This window comes from Gracilinanus agilis, chromosome 5 (assembly GCF_016433145.1).
Source record: "Gracilinanus agilis isolate LMUSP501 chromosome 5, AgileGrace, whole genome shotgun sequence".
Taxonomy (NCBI): Eukaryota; Metazoa; Chordata; class Mammalia; order Didelphimorphia; family Didelphidae; genus Gracilinanus; species Gracilinanus agilis.
In genome coordinates, this window is record NC_058134.1 from 279,150,538 (window position 1) to 279,165,718 (window position 15,181).

Consider the following 15,181-nt stretch of genomic DNA (forward strand, 5'->3'; position numbering starts at 1 on the left):
GAGATCTGGAGAAATAGGAGCCAAAAAATGTCTCTTTGGTAATGGGACATGAAATTTTGAGAAAACTATTATATTATAATTCATTTAGCTCGTGTAAATATGGAGAGAAAGTTACAAGGGTTAGACAAACCCTTCAGGTTCTAAAAGTGTAATTGCTTAAGCTAAACAACTGGGCACTAAGGTGTATGAATCTGGCATCCAAAATGCATATGTCTTGTCTTATCGACATAATCTTTCTGAATTCTCCCTTTTGGCTAGATGTTTCTTGGAGACATTCTCATATAACATTATAAACTTGATTACTTCTTTTTCTCTCAGATTCTTTGCCTACTTAAAGTGGTATCTGTTCCTGTTGTTATTTGTCTTTTGTTTCTGAGGAGAACCAAAGACATCACAAGGTAATATCTTGATTTGCTCATGAACTGAATTTAAGTGAGGCAGAGTTGCACAGGCTCATCCAGGCATTTGAAGTCCACTGGCATACAAAAATCAGAACGACTGGCAGTGGCCCTGGATGCAGAGGATAATCTTCAATATCCAACCAAGTTCTATGAATTCAACAAGACCTTCTTCAACCATCTCATGGCCATAGGAATACACTTTTCTCATCCATCCATTTAATCAGGGGAGGGAATATCTCAATATGTTGGGCTAGATACCAGCTAACTCAAAGATGGGTTTGTGCCCTCAATCTAGGCAAGGTCTTCTGCTGAGATGGTTTACTAGGGTGTAAACACTGTGTATACTACAGCTTCCTGGAGCTAAAGGTGAGAGTTGAGTGTAAAGGAGACATCAAAGAAGGAAAACATCCCTGAAAAGGGCCCAGCAAGCCCTCACACAAGAGGTACTAGTCCTTGAACATCCACAAACACCTGCCTCCCCTTTAAACAACTAAAGGTATCAAGCCTTGATCTAAAATGCCCCCCTTTACAACACTTCTGTGGGGAGGAGCTTGTTTTTTCACATCTTTGGTTTTACTAATTATGAGAACTAGGGGAGCTAGGGGAGAGAGTTGGGAATAGGGAAGATAGCCTCCCTTATTGGAGGGCAGGTTTACTCAGGACTATCTCAATAATTTAGAGTATAATTCATACTTACTTCCCCAGGAGACATTTTTGCACAGTTCCATGTTCTATATTTCTTTTGAAAAACTCTTCATTTTTTTATAGGTGATGAAAGTATAAAAATTTCCATAAATAAGTTTGTGTGCAATTAAAAATGCCTTTGATAGGATAAAAAAAAAAGAAATCAAGTCAAGCCACAAGGAAACTGGTACATGTAAAGTTTGGACCTGAATATGCACCCCTACTCCCAATGCTAATGTTCTTCCTTTGTTAAACAGCATCTTATACAGTGGCTTGCATATATGCATTTTTTTCTTTTTAAACTGAGCAAGTGAGTGAATGAATGCTGCCAACATTAATTATGACTGATGCTTCTTTGGTTACCATGAAGGAAAAGGAAGGGATCAAGTATTTATTAAGCACCTTCTTTTTGTCAATAAAGGGATTTTAGTAAAATCATCTCATTTGATCTTAACAGCTTTGTAAGATAGGTGTCTGTATTATCCCATTTTACAGTTGAAGGCACTGAGGCAGATAGAAGTTAACTGATTTTCCCAGCATTACACATCAAGAAGAGTCTGATTCAAGTCTTCCTGACTGTACCACTTTTTGCTGTTTTCAGTTGTGTCCTTCTCTTCATGACCCCATTTGGGATTTTCTTGGCAAAGACACTGGAGTGGTTTGCCATTTCATTCTCTGGTCCATTTTACAGATAAGGAAACTGAGGCAAACAGGATTAAATAATTTTCCTAGGGTCACCAGATTTAAATTCAGAAAAATGAGTCATTGATTCCAGGAAAGCATTCTATCCACTGTACTGCCTAGCTGCCTCTATAGTAATGTGCTATACACTAATATATGCCATACTGTTTTGGGATAAGCTCAAAAGAAAGCTGGGATCAGGAAGTGAGAAAAATTATATATTCAGAAATTTTAAAAATATGGTAATAGGTTTAAAGGTAGTACCAGGTCGAAATTCCCAAAATACAGGCCACCATCCCATCTTACTATGAGGAAGAGATGGTTTTCTATATCTTTGGTATTACTGGTCGTGAGAAATATGGGAGAGAGTTAGGAATAGGTAAGACCTGACAAGTTACTGAACTGGGAAGAGTGGTAGGGTAGAGAAGCTTTTGTTGAGTGTAAGTTAAATAAAGCAGATGTTGGCAATTCTCTCCTTATCATAAAAAAATTCTAGTAAACTGAGGGCAGGGTGTGGACTACAGGGGGAAATAAGCTACAATGATAAATAACTTAGAAAATTACCAAGTAAGACTTCAAGATCTACAGGTAATTCCTGACCTCCTAGTTGGGGGCCTCTGCTTTAGCGATTCAAGTTTATAGTCTCACAGACACTTCTGATTTCAAGAACCTCCTTAAGAAGGAATAAGCAGGAGTTCTTAGTGGAAGTGGTCTGCAGGTCAGGGAGTTGGGGAAGGGTATGAATTCCAATGTACTTAAGTCTTGGAGTATTATGAGTATTATGGGAGTTTGTCCAGAACTGCAACATTTCTTCTAGAAAAATAGCATTCCTATTATGCATTTATAATAATTCTACTAATCTGTTAGCTGTCAAAACCATTATACCTTCTATCCAACTGTAAGGATGAAAGCACTATTTTCCTTAATGGTCTTTTTAGTGGGTAAAGACTAAGTAGAACCTCATTTATACCTCTGGCTTAAAATAACCTTTCATGTATAATTAATTAAGGAAGTTGAAAATACTAATCCTGATATAAGCTAAGAAGATAATCAGAAGGAGGACTTGACAGAACCCTATAGTAGTAGAACTTTGTTTTCTCCCATTTTATTTTCAGCAGACGACAACCAGATGTTGTTGTTGTCAAAGAATATTAATAGCTCACATGTCTAAAGTTCCTTAAGCTTTACAAAGTACAGGTACTCTACCTACATCTTGCTACCTTGGGAGGTAGGTAGGTATGTATTAAGAACCCATTATGAGCAGAGCACTGTGCTGAGTGCTTAATAAACATGTATTGAATTGAATTGTTGGAAGAGATGCAAACTTCAGACTAAGATGATGTTCTTGACTTGAGCTTGATTATAGTCTAGTAGAGAGAAAAGATACTGATACAGATATCTATACCATAGAATTACATAATATGTGAATTAGGGAAAAAAGCAAGTCCCAGGAACAACAACAAATGTACTGTTGTCTAGTATGAGATGTCTAAAGGAAAGGTTGTTGTTGTCCATGGAAATTGGGGAAGTCTGCCTTTATGTTTGACATTAAAAGATGAACAGACATTTAGGGGGCAAAAGAAATACATGTGACATTTTGGGCACAAAGTGGTCCTCAGAAATGCACAAATTTGTGACAGTGTCATGTATGCTCTGGGTAAGGAGTAATTAATTCATTATAGGGAAGGTTCAGAGAGTGTGGGGAGAAATAATATGAGATGACTGCCTTATTTTTAACAAGGGAGTTATAACTGACAAGTGAAAATTTGTTCTATCATTCAAATTATAGTGGTCAAATATTTAAAGGATGAGAGCCCTTCAACTTCTTACCATACTATTTTTTAAAATCAGGGAAAAGTAGAATAGTAAAAGCTGGGTCCTATTGAAATCTCTACACCATTACTTAGTTTGCTTATCTAAAAAAAAGAATAAAATAATAGCATTTACCTCATAGGGTTACTATCAGGATAACATGAGATAATTAATGTAAAGTGCCTTGTAAATCTTAGTGTTATAAAAATGTTATCATCATCATCAATTATCATCATCATCAACATCATCATCATCACCACTACTACCATCATCCTCATAAATAATAAAAAGAATTTATTCTTTTAGGGTAAAATTGACTTTGAAATTAAATTACAGCCTATAGAAGCTGTCATCAAATATGTGGAGCCTAAATTTATTTGGAATGGGTGCTGGCATATCAGAAATGTAGGAATCAGCCAAATTATTATATATCTTTTTTAAAGGAGATAATAATAGTAATTAATTTGAAAATAACTTTTCCTTAATAGTAACTATGCCATGATGACACAGACAACATCATTCTAAATGAAATTGTATAAATTATTGCATAGATGTGACATTTAAAGAGATGTTGTTTGATAGAGAAAACTGGACTATTCATTTAGCCAAGCTGAATATGTGAAATATCAATGAAAAAGTTGAGACTTAGGATAAATACTTCATTTGTTTATGGTACTGCCTCTGGGCATGGGTTGGAGGAAGAAGTTTGAGTGCTAACTCCATTATGTGGTCTTTCCTCATGCCCCACTTATCACGTTCTTCCTAAAAATTACTTTATATCATGTCCTATATACTTGATTTCTCTGCAGACAAATTGTATTTTCTAGTAGATTGTTACCTCTTTGAGGAAAGCATAGTTTTGTCTATTTATTCCCAGTTTTGCACATAATGGGAACTTAATATTGACTGGATTGTTATCAATTACATTGAGCACAATTTTTAACCACATGTACCCAATGATCTGAATCCTGAGGAAGGATATAGATCTGATATGTCAAAAACTTCCAATATGGACATATCAAAAACAAATGATAGAAAAACCGACATGATTTAATGAAACATTTTACAGACCAAACTCTTTTAAATTTCCTTCTAATGCCAATGTAATTTTTATTTTTCTAGTTGATTCAGATAATAAGTTTCATGGACAAACATGATCCGATATGGGGACACAAGTTCTCCTCTGAACCAGTACCAGAACTTTCCCTTAATCCAAATTCACAATTGTAGATAATAAAGGTACACATGAGCCTTCTTTATCAAATTTATATGTAATTTATCTCTCTGAGATATTAAATTGCCTTATCTTATTTTTATTCTTATCCTTTCTTAGAGATAACACAGCTGGGTCCTGACTTAATGGGTATAGCTATCATAAAATGAGTACCTATCTCCTACTAATTTTAATATTTGACAGTGATTATCCAATCCAAAGTAGGACTGGAACACTGTCTGTGTATGTACTTGTGATAACTAAGGAAATATGCAGTCCTGCAATGTAGAGGCCAATGATCTTGCAATTTAATCTCCTTCCCACCTTCTGTTAAGATACTATTAAAAAACCAAAGCGCAAATCTTTAAATCTTTAAAAAATTAGTTATAAGATCATATTTTCAGGGTAGCCAACTCATCATGTAAATATTCAATTTAAGAAATGTTATTTACCTAATAAAATTAAGTAACTTTTTGAAGTTATTTTGAACTGTCATGTAGATGCTAACTATAAAGAATGCTATTTTACTTCACAAACCATAGTATCATATTTCTTATTAAATCAAATATGGACCCCTTTCAAAATTGCATTTTCATAAATCGTATAGTCAAGAGCTTCTTTTAAGTTCATGAACCATGACACAGTTTTAAAATATATCTGATAATATGTCAAAAACTTCAAATATGGACATAGTCCTACGTATTGAAATAGTTTACTAAAGGAAATCACACAGTTTAGTGTTTTGCTCCTTTATTGCAAATAGCCAATGGATTTCTAGTTTATGAAATTATATGACTTGTGAGTTGTAGCATGGCATTGTGTCAGAAGGTTATGTTTCAATTTTGCTTCTGTTATTTCACCTTAAAACTCAGTGCAATATTTTGCTTTATAATTTAATTTTGTTCAACTGAAATATTTAGTTTTCAATACTGGAAAATCAAAATAGTGATTCATTTAGATAATGAAATAATGCATAATAATGCTTTTTGGGTAGCTGATCTTTGATTAAATGTATGTGTTGTCTCTTCAAAAAAATTAATTTAATCCTTACTCTGAGTTTAAAACTACTTCATATTTAATATATACTGGAAATGTTAATATTCAGGTATAAGAAAGAAGCCCAGAATTCTCAACTTGTGTTTATTTTAATTGCTTTACTTAATTAATAGTATTAATGATCTTTGTTTATATTGCTTTCCTTGAAAGCATCTTATGTCTCAGTTATATCTCAGTGACAAGTATAGTTTCACTCTGTTAGCTATTACCAAACAACAAAATTAGTTGTGGATAATAACTACAATTGCATTAAAGTTGATTTTAAAAATGAAAAACAGGAAGGAAGGAAAGAAAGGAAAAATCAATGAATGTAGGAAGGGAGGAAGACAAAACAGCAATGGCAAGGTATTTTGCTGAATCTGAAATGCTAGAAAAATACTGAATAAATGGTTAGAGCTCTGCAACAAATCCTGAGTCTGATAGGTTTAGTTTGGTCCAGTGTAATTTCTATGGCCTGGTGAGACCACACCAGGCACAATATGGCCATTTTAGTCAACTCACTAAAAAGAAAGATGTTAGAGTTTGAACAGAGCCAAATAAGCTGTCAACATTCAAAAAATAAATTACAATAATAACCACATTGTAGGAGGCAGTTTAGGGAAAAACAACTGAAGTGTCTAAGAGGCTAAAAGGGGGTGAATGATGAGGTAAGATTAAGAGAACAAAAAATAAGTAATGTGGGCAAATAGCACCAAAGAGGGCATTGAAATAACTGAGCACAATTTTTTTGAATGGTACAGAATAGCATAAAAGGAATGGAAATGTTTGGGTAACTAGAAGAGTTAAGAAAGAAATTATGCAGAAATACTATGTACCTCTGATCTATTAGTTTAATAATCCTTTCAAAAAAAGAAATAAGGTTAGTATGGCATGACTTGTTCTTGATGAAGCCTTGTTGGCTTTTTGTAATTAATGTTTTCTTTTTCTAGCTCTTTTAACTGGCTACTTAATAATCCATTCCAGAATTTCCTCATTTTTGAAATGAAGAACTCTAAAAATAACTGGAAAACTTTATTCTCTTCTCTTTTTAAAAATTGGGATGATTTTTCCTGCTCCAGTTCTAAAGGACATCTACAATTTTCTTATATTCCATAATATTTAAAATATCACTAACATTATATCAGCAATCATATACACCAACTTCCAGTAAAATTATCAACTCTTTGCAGATAATTCACAACACCATTTATCCCATTCTGGTCTCTATGCTCACCTTCATAACCATACCACTAAATATCTTAGGCATATCTCAAATTATATGTCTCTCCAATAACTTAAACTTAGCATGTTCAAAACAAAACTCTTTCTCTCCATCTCTCCTCTCTTCTGAACTTGTTTTGAGGGCACCATTTTCATTCTGCTAGTTACCCACACTCCTAATCTTGAAGTCATGCTTTCATCTTTAGTCAAACTCATAGCATATATCTGGCCATGTATCTATTTTAACTCTATTTGCTTGTTGACTCTTACAATCTTTAAGAAAAGGGAGTAGGTTTTTTTTTAGGAATTTTGTTTGTTTTGGCTTTGCTTATTTTTGGTATTTTTACCTTTATTTTTATCACCACTGGTTAGTTCCTGGGATAGAGTAGGTATTTAATAAATGAAGAGTGTTTGGGTTGATAGGAGGCATTTCAATTGAAGCCATTAAAAGCACCAAATGTATCCTTCTTACTCCCTCATACAACAGGAGACCGTATGATATTATGGTCCCTTACTTTTGGCTTGCTGCTGACCATCCTATCTGCCTCTAAAAAGCCACCGTCCAGATTCCCATCTTCAGAAGCCATGCCCTGCCCCTGCATTGAATTCATCAAAGTCATTCTGCACTAGAGCTGAGTTTTCCTGCTTGAGTACATATGAACTCACTAACTTCATTATGCCTAGATGTTCTTTGATAATGTTTCATATTCCACTTTGTCATCTACCAGCAAACCTAGATATCCTGATATGACTACTGCAACTGCTTCCCCAAACTCCCTTCTCTAGGCACCACTAAGTGTATGGTCTCCATTATTAGAATACAATGCTATAAAAGTAGGGACTGTTTGATTTTTAAATTTCTAGTCTCAGTGTTTAACTCAATTAACAGCACATAGCAGGCATTTAAATGTTTTTTTTTCTTAATTATTATGAGACTATGGAAAAATTTCCATAATATAAATATGTCATTTTATTTTTTAAAGGAAATGTGGAAACCAAAGCAATACAGGAATAGGAACTTGTAGGAAGAAGATACTATGTAGTTTTAAAAGTCTGACATTTTTTCTTATAAAATGATACTCCATACACATATGCATATATATTAGAATGCAATTACAGTATTTTGATAATTAATTTTAGTAATCAATGATAAAAGAAATCCATCAACTTTACATAGTGTGCCAAAAGTCTTTGTTTAGTTTTAATCTACTACAGCTTAAAAAGTTGAATATTTGTGGATAATACGAGATCAAATGTCTTACTCTGCCTGTGTGTGGCTAAAGTAGAATGAAGGCATAAATTCTACAAAGTGAAGAGAGGCTGACAAGTTGGGAAGCAAAAGTATTTAAGGGGACATTGTTATGTAATCTGAAGTCTACAAGCATAATGCCAGGATTTGGGGTGGAGTGGAAGAAGGTGAAACAGGTACTAGAATTCTAGAGAAAGGAGTGAAAAATGAACCTATCAAAAGATTGAGAGCCAGGCCTAGAGATGGGAGGTCTTAGGTTCAAATCTGGCCTCAGACACTTCCCAGCTGTGTGACCCTGGGCAAGTCACTTGACGCCCATTGCCTACCCTTACCACTCTTCTGCCTTGGAGCCAATATACAGTATTGACTTCAAGATGGAAGGTGAGGGTTAAAAAAAAAAGCACCTGGGGCAGCTGGGTAGCTCAGTGGAGTGAGAGTCAGGCCTAGAGACAGGAGGTCCTAGGTTCAAACCTGGCCTCAGCCACTTCTCAGCTGTGTGACCCTGGGCAAGTCACTTGACCCCCATTGCCCACCCTTACCAATCTTCCACCTATGAGACAATACACCGAAGTACAAGGGTTTAAAAAAACAAAAAAAAAACAAAAAAAACAAAACAAAACAAAAAAAGCACCTAAGGTACTCTTACTCTGCTTCCACCAGGAAACTAGGTAGTACTTGGATGGTGGTCAGTAGATTACAGCAACCAGTATCTGGTTAATGTGCTAAACTGGAATGGATGGTTGCTTGCATCTATCCACAAAAACAAAAATTCAACTTATGAATCTCTTTGGGAAACTGAGTCAATTGGAGCAGAATGTGATTAAAATAAATGATTGAAAGCATTTTCACCTAAGGAAATGGCATACTTGTCAAGTTCCTAGTCATTGCTAAATGTTAGCCATATGTATAGTCACTTTCATTACCTCCAACTTTGAAAGAAAACACTCCTAAAATGCCAACCTTATTTTCAGAGCTTAAAGTATGTTTTTAATAGAATTCTTCTGAATGCTATTTATTAATCAGTCACCAATACTTCACATAATTGTCTTCTATTAACTCAAAACTTAATTCATAAAAATCTAACCATATTGCATGGTGTAGCTTGGCAATCACCCCATATATGCCCCCCACTTAGTGCCAGTGACTATCCTCTTAGCAGTTCTTTTTCTTAAACACAGCATATGTTTACTTCTGTGAGTTAGCTGTAAAGTAATCAGTCAAACTAGAGTGCTCAGTTAGAATGACTTATTATTCACTTATAGCCAATCAGCTGCCTTTACTTTAACCTCAATTAGAAGATTGAGTTTAGGGATTTTCGGTATAATGACTTTGACATTGATGTGTAATTGTGTATGCGTGTATATGCTATTTCTTATAGATATGAGCTCCTGAAAACTAATACTGTGCATAGGATGAAAAGCTTAGCTTTCAGGTAAGACATCAGATATGCCTGTTGGCTGTAGTGAGAGGTGAAACACAACCCTATTTACCACATTACCATACTCTCTATTCCACTGTAAACTAATCCCACTGCTAGAAAGAGATCCAGGAGAAAGCTGTATTCCAGTGAGACCTAAGCCAGCTCTTTTGCATTTCAAGGACCCTGGAGTCCCTTTTTTATGCTGGTAAGTTTGCTTAGTACATGAATTTGAATTCTCAGTGAGGTGAGGTGACACATTAAATCAATGATTCTCAAGCAACATTATTAAAGATTCCTCGAGATGAAGATTTCCATGTGAGCTTCTGAAGTCGAAATAATTTCACTGAAGAATGAGGAAAATGGAATCACTGAGGTACTATATAACAAGAGCACGAAAAAAGTTGTCAAATAAAGTGAAAGAGGTAGCAGCAAAAAGAATGAGAGGCAAATAGAGAAACAAGAGATGAAAACAAATGACTCTTTTGGTGTGTTTTAGTAATAATTGGCCCCCAGAATTTTTCAACAGAATGTTTCTTACCTGTGCAATATGATATGATCTTCATTAAGTCATATGAGGCAATGCTTTTTCCCCTAAAACTTTCCACATTGTACAATTTGTGCTGATGTATAAATGTACACTCTTAAATACGCATCAGCCTTGGGGGGGATTTGAGGGGGGGGTGAAGGGGAAAGTAAGAGCATGAATTATGTAACCATGTTAACTTTTCTAAAAAATAAATATTAATAAATGTTTAAAAAATAAATGTACACTCTTTATAAATCAATATGTATTCAAATATAACTAAACATCTGCTCTCTAGAAAGTTCTCCTTTCTATTTCTTAACTCACTATATGTTTGAGAGCGAGAGAGGCAATGGGATTTGAGGAAGTGGAGATCATTTCTGACTATGAGGAAAAAGAAAGCCTTTGGTAAGAGAAGGCATCTTGACATCTCTGATAGACCTTGAAATATGGAAAAGGTCTCCACAGTTGGGAGGTACAGGAGAGAGGCTGTTCTATGTAATATGTGAATGAAGGCATAGACATAGGATATAGCAGGTCAAGTTCATTGAAAAGCTATTACATTATCTTTTAAGTTTCTTCAAGCTTAATTTGGCCTTTTACTATTTATATTTTAAACCAATGTCCTTTTGAGGTAATGAATTCCCGACATTTTCTAACAACTCAGTAAGAGAGAATTACCTTTTGTATGTTCTAAATTTGTCTCTTTCAAAATTTGACATGTTTTGACTGCTGATCTCCCTCTTGTCATGACCATTTCTACTCTTCAAAGATTTAGAGAACAGCTCTGTGCTTACTATCTCTATACCCTTCATACCTTAATGGATTTTGATTACAACCCTTCGGACTCTTCATCTTGCCAGACTGAAAAATAATCCTCTCTGCAGTTTATTCCCATAACCTACTTGTAAGCTGTCCTTCTCTGGACATTCTTCGGTGCTATTTTTCTCTGAGGTATACTAATTAGCTTGCATATGTGCTGTGAGAACACTTGTTCATTTGGACGAGGCAGGCAGATAGTGAATAGAACAAATGGTCCTGGAATAGGGAAGACTTGAGTTCAAAGTGATCTTCAAATATTTACTGTTACTCTGAGTAAGTTATTTAACCTCTGTATGCCTCAACTTCTCATTTGTAAAATGGAAATGATAAAGCACCTTACTCTCAGTTTTCGTGAGGAACAAAGAAGAAATTTGTAAAATGTTTTTCATATCTTAAAGTGCTATATAAATGACTTTATTATTGTTGTTATTACATAATTTGCCATTTATATACAAAGAAGAAAAACTGTAATAGTTTCTCATAACTATGGTTGTTTTGGGGCATGCCCATTTCAGACTGATTGCTAATCATTTGTCAAGGAAAAGACTAAAAGAAAGTCACTATGGCTAGGAATTGCAGAAAATACAATTAAATAACAAAGGGAAGAAGTAGGTGAGTAGGTAGCATTAGGAAAAATGTTTCTAAGATGTCCTAAATGTTCCCTTGGTCATTTTGATCTTTTCAGATTGAATTCAGATGGAATCACAAGTTTTCTTTGTATATCTTCAGAGTCCTATCCAGGATTCTATACAGAGATTATATATTAACAGACCCTTCCATTATACAATATAGTTATGGGACACATAAAAATGTCTCTACCAAGGGTGTTATCTAGATGAACTGTCAATCAACATCTAATCCATTATTGATAATATTCAAGTGGTTATAGTGTAATTCTTGATGATTTGTCAGCTAGATTATCCCGTGTTAGAAAAAACAACAATAAGAAAATAGAATTGATTAATTAATAAACATTTATTAAACAGCCCCTCTATGGAATATACTATGCTAGGCACTAGGGGAATGAAACAGTCCCTGACCTCAAGCAGTATATATTCTATCGAAGGACACAAAATAATATAGGTAAGTACAGAATAAATCTCTAAATATAAATAAAAGCTAGTTTTTAGAAGGATGGTTTTGATGAAATAAAGGATTTTTAAGAAGCAGAGATGTGGATGGTGATCACTCCAGTTATGAGGGGCAATGTGTGCAAAGGCATGGAGACAGAAGATGAGTAAAATGAGCAAAGAACATTAAACAGTCCAGTTTGGGAAGACCAAATAGTGTAGGTGATTCCGTTTGTGAAGGCTTTTAAATGTAAAGGGACAGAGTTCATGTTTGATTGAATCCTAAAGAAATAAGAAGTCAATGGAAAGTATTGAATAACAGTCTGATACAGTGATATCTGAGCTTTAGAAATTTGACTTTGGAGCTCTAAACAGAATTTAGACTGGAGGGGCGTGTGTGTGAGAAGACCCAGTTTGCAAACTCACTAAAGAATCCAGAAGAGAGAAATTGAGAGTCTAAATAATGCTGACAACAGTATGAACAGAGAGTTGATAGATATAGGAGATCTTGCAGAAAGAGAATGGCAAATTTTTGAACTGGTTCAACTGCAAAATGATGGAGTAAATGACAGAATCAAGGAAGTTCAGGAGAGAGGTAGATTGGAAGGGAAAGGGGAGAAGAAAATGAGTTTTGTTTTGGAGATAATACTTTTCAGATATCTATGTGAAATCACCTGGAAATAGTCAATATGTAATGGGAGACACATGTCTTGAGCTCAGAAGAACTCTAATGATATAAATAGATATGAGAACCATTTGTGTAGAAATGTTCATTAAACTCATAAGAAATGATAAGGTAAGCAAGTATTTAGAGGAAAGAAAAAGGACGCCTGTACAGAACCTTGGGGCATACATATTAAGAGGATGTGCTAGAGATGATAATTCAGCAAAAGAGCTTAAAAGGGAACAATAAAACTTCTATAACCAAGAGCAAGTTCACAAAAAACTAAAGAGGAGACTACATACTGAAAAAGAGGCTAGTTCCAAATGTTACAAAGAGTTCAATAAGGATAAAGATTAAACAAATGGGCCATGGTGTTGAGCAGTTAAGACATTATTGGAAACTTTGGAGAGACGAACTTCAGGTGATTGGTAAGGTTGGAAAGCAAACTTAAGAGGACTATGATGGAGAGTTATATGGAACCACAACCAAAGGGCAATAAAACTGTGCATATCCTTTGACCCAGCAATACCAGTACTGCATCTATATCCCAAAGAAATCAAAGATAGGGGATCTACCAGTACAAAAATATTTTAGCAGCTCTTTTTTTTGTAGTAGCAAAGAATTAGAAACTAAGAAGGTGCCCATTAATTAGGGAATGGTTGAACAAGCTGTAGTATATAGTTTGAATACTATTGTGCATTAAGAAATGATGACCAAGATGAGTTCAGAAAAACTTAGAAAGATTTATAGAACCTATGTAAAGTGAGCAGAAACAGGAGAACAGTATATACAGTAACTGAAATATTATTGTATGATGGTCAACTGTGTAGAACTAAACTATTATCAGAAAAACAAAGTCCCAAAATAACCCTATGGATCACATGATAAAAAATGCTATCCACAGTCAAAGAAGGAACTGTTGGAGTATGATTATAGATCAAAGCACACCATTTTTCATTTTATTTCTTGCATGCATTTTTTTATTGATCATGCGATATTTTTCTTCTTTCAAGGCATGAGGAATATGGGAATATGCATTGCATGAAAATCCTGATATAACCTACCTCTGACTATTTACCATCTGTGTGTTTACCATATGGGTGGGGAGAATCTGAAACACAAAATTTCAGAAAACAATTATAAAAAATTCTTTCTATGTGTAATTAAAAAAATTAAATGTTAGAAAAAAAATTTAGAGGAGATTGCATGTTTTGTGAGTAACAGTGAAAGAACAAGGAGGTCCATGGATTGGGAGAGAAGAGATACATACAAAGGGAAGATAAGGAGGATGATGGAGGGGAGGGAGGAAGAGAAAGAAGAAATACAATCAAGAGTTCATTTAGATTGATTGGTCTTGCCAAAGAAGATTGGAATAAAACAGGAAAGAATAATGAATAAATGATACCAAGGGGATGTGAGAGGTAGAAATTAAAAGAGAGTACTACTCAATAGCTATTTTCTTGCAGAAGTTCTCAGATGTCGATAGGGAGGAGGTGGTAGTGGTGGGAAGCTTGAAGAGAGAAGCAGTTTGGAGTAAACTCTAAGGAAGGAAATAAGCAATCAATTAGGGAGGAGCAACAGAATGGATTAAATTCTATCTGGACCATGAGAATTCTCAAATGCCCTACTGTTTGGAGCCTTGATGATCATCTACCTCTAAAATCTATGATTCTAAGTTTATTCTCTGTTTTATTGACAATTTTTAGGACATTCTGGCTAATGACTATACCTAAAGAGGTCTAGGTAATTAGATAAGTACGCCAAATCACATTTTTTTCATTATGCTTTCCTAAGTGGTTTTATAGATAATCTTGGAAACAAGGTTCAGAGGCAAAACAAAACAAAACAAAACAAAAAACAACACACACCCAAAACTTGCATGTACTTGCTTCAGGTGTGCAGAATCTTAAAATACAAAATATTCTTTCTTTTCTCTAATCCATATTCTCTGCTACAAATAAGATAAAAGTAAAGTTAAAGTTTTGTGAGGGAAAGTGATATGTGTAAAAATAAAGCCACTTTATTAAATTATTTTCCTCTCACTTTTGAGTAAGCTCCAGAACAAGAATGGAGATTCTGAATCTGTGTCTGTTTAACCATAAAGGAACTAGCAACTAATCTTCAAAAAAAGCAAAATATATCAACACTAAAAATAATACTTCCCAGGATAACCACAGGAAATATAAAGCAAGTCATTTTAGTTTGGATTTGTTTCCATAAAGCATGAATAAGAGTATTTATGTTTTAAATAAACTGCTAGACATATATACTGAGGTCAAGACCAAGATGGAGACATGCCCTCTTTTTGAGAGGGATGTTTCTATAAATGAATACTCTTGAATTCCCAAGGTAAGAAGAATGTCTGGGGTGATGTGTGTATTTTTTT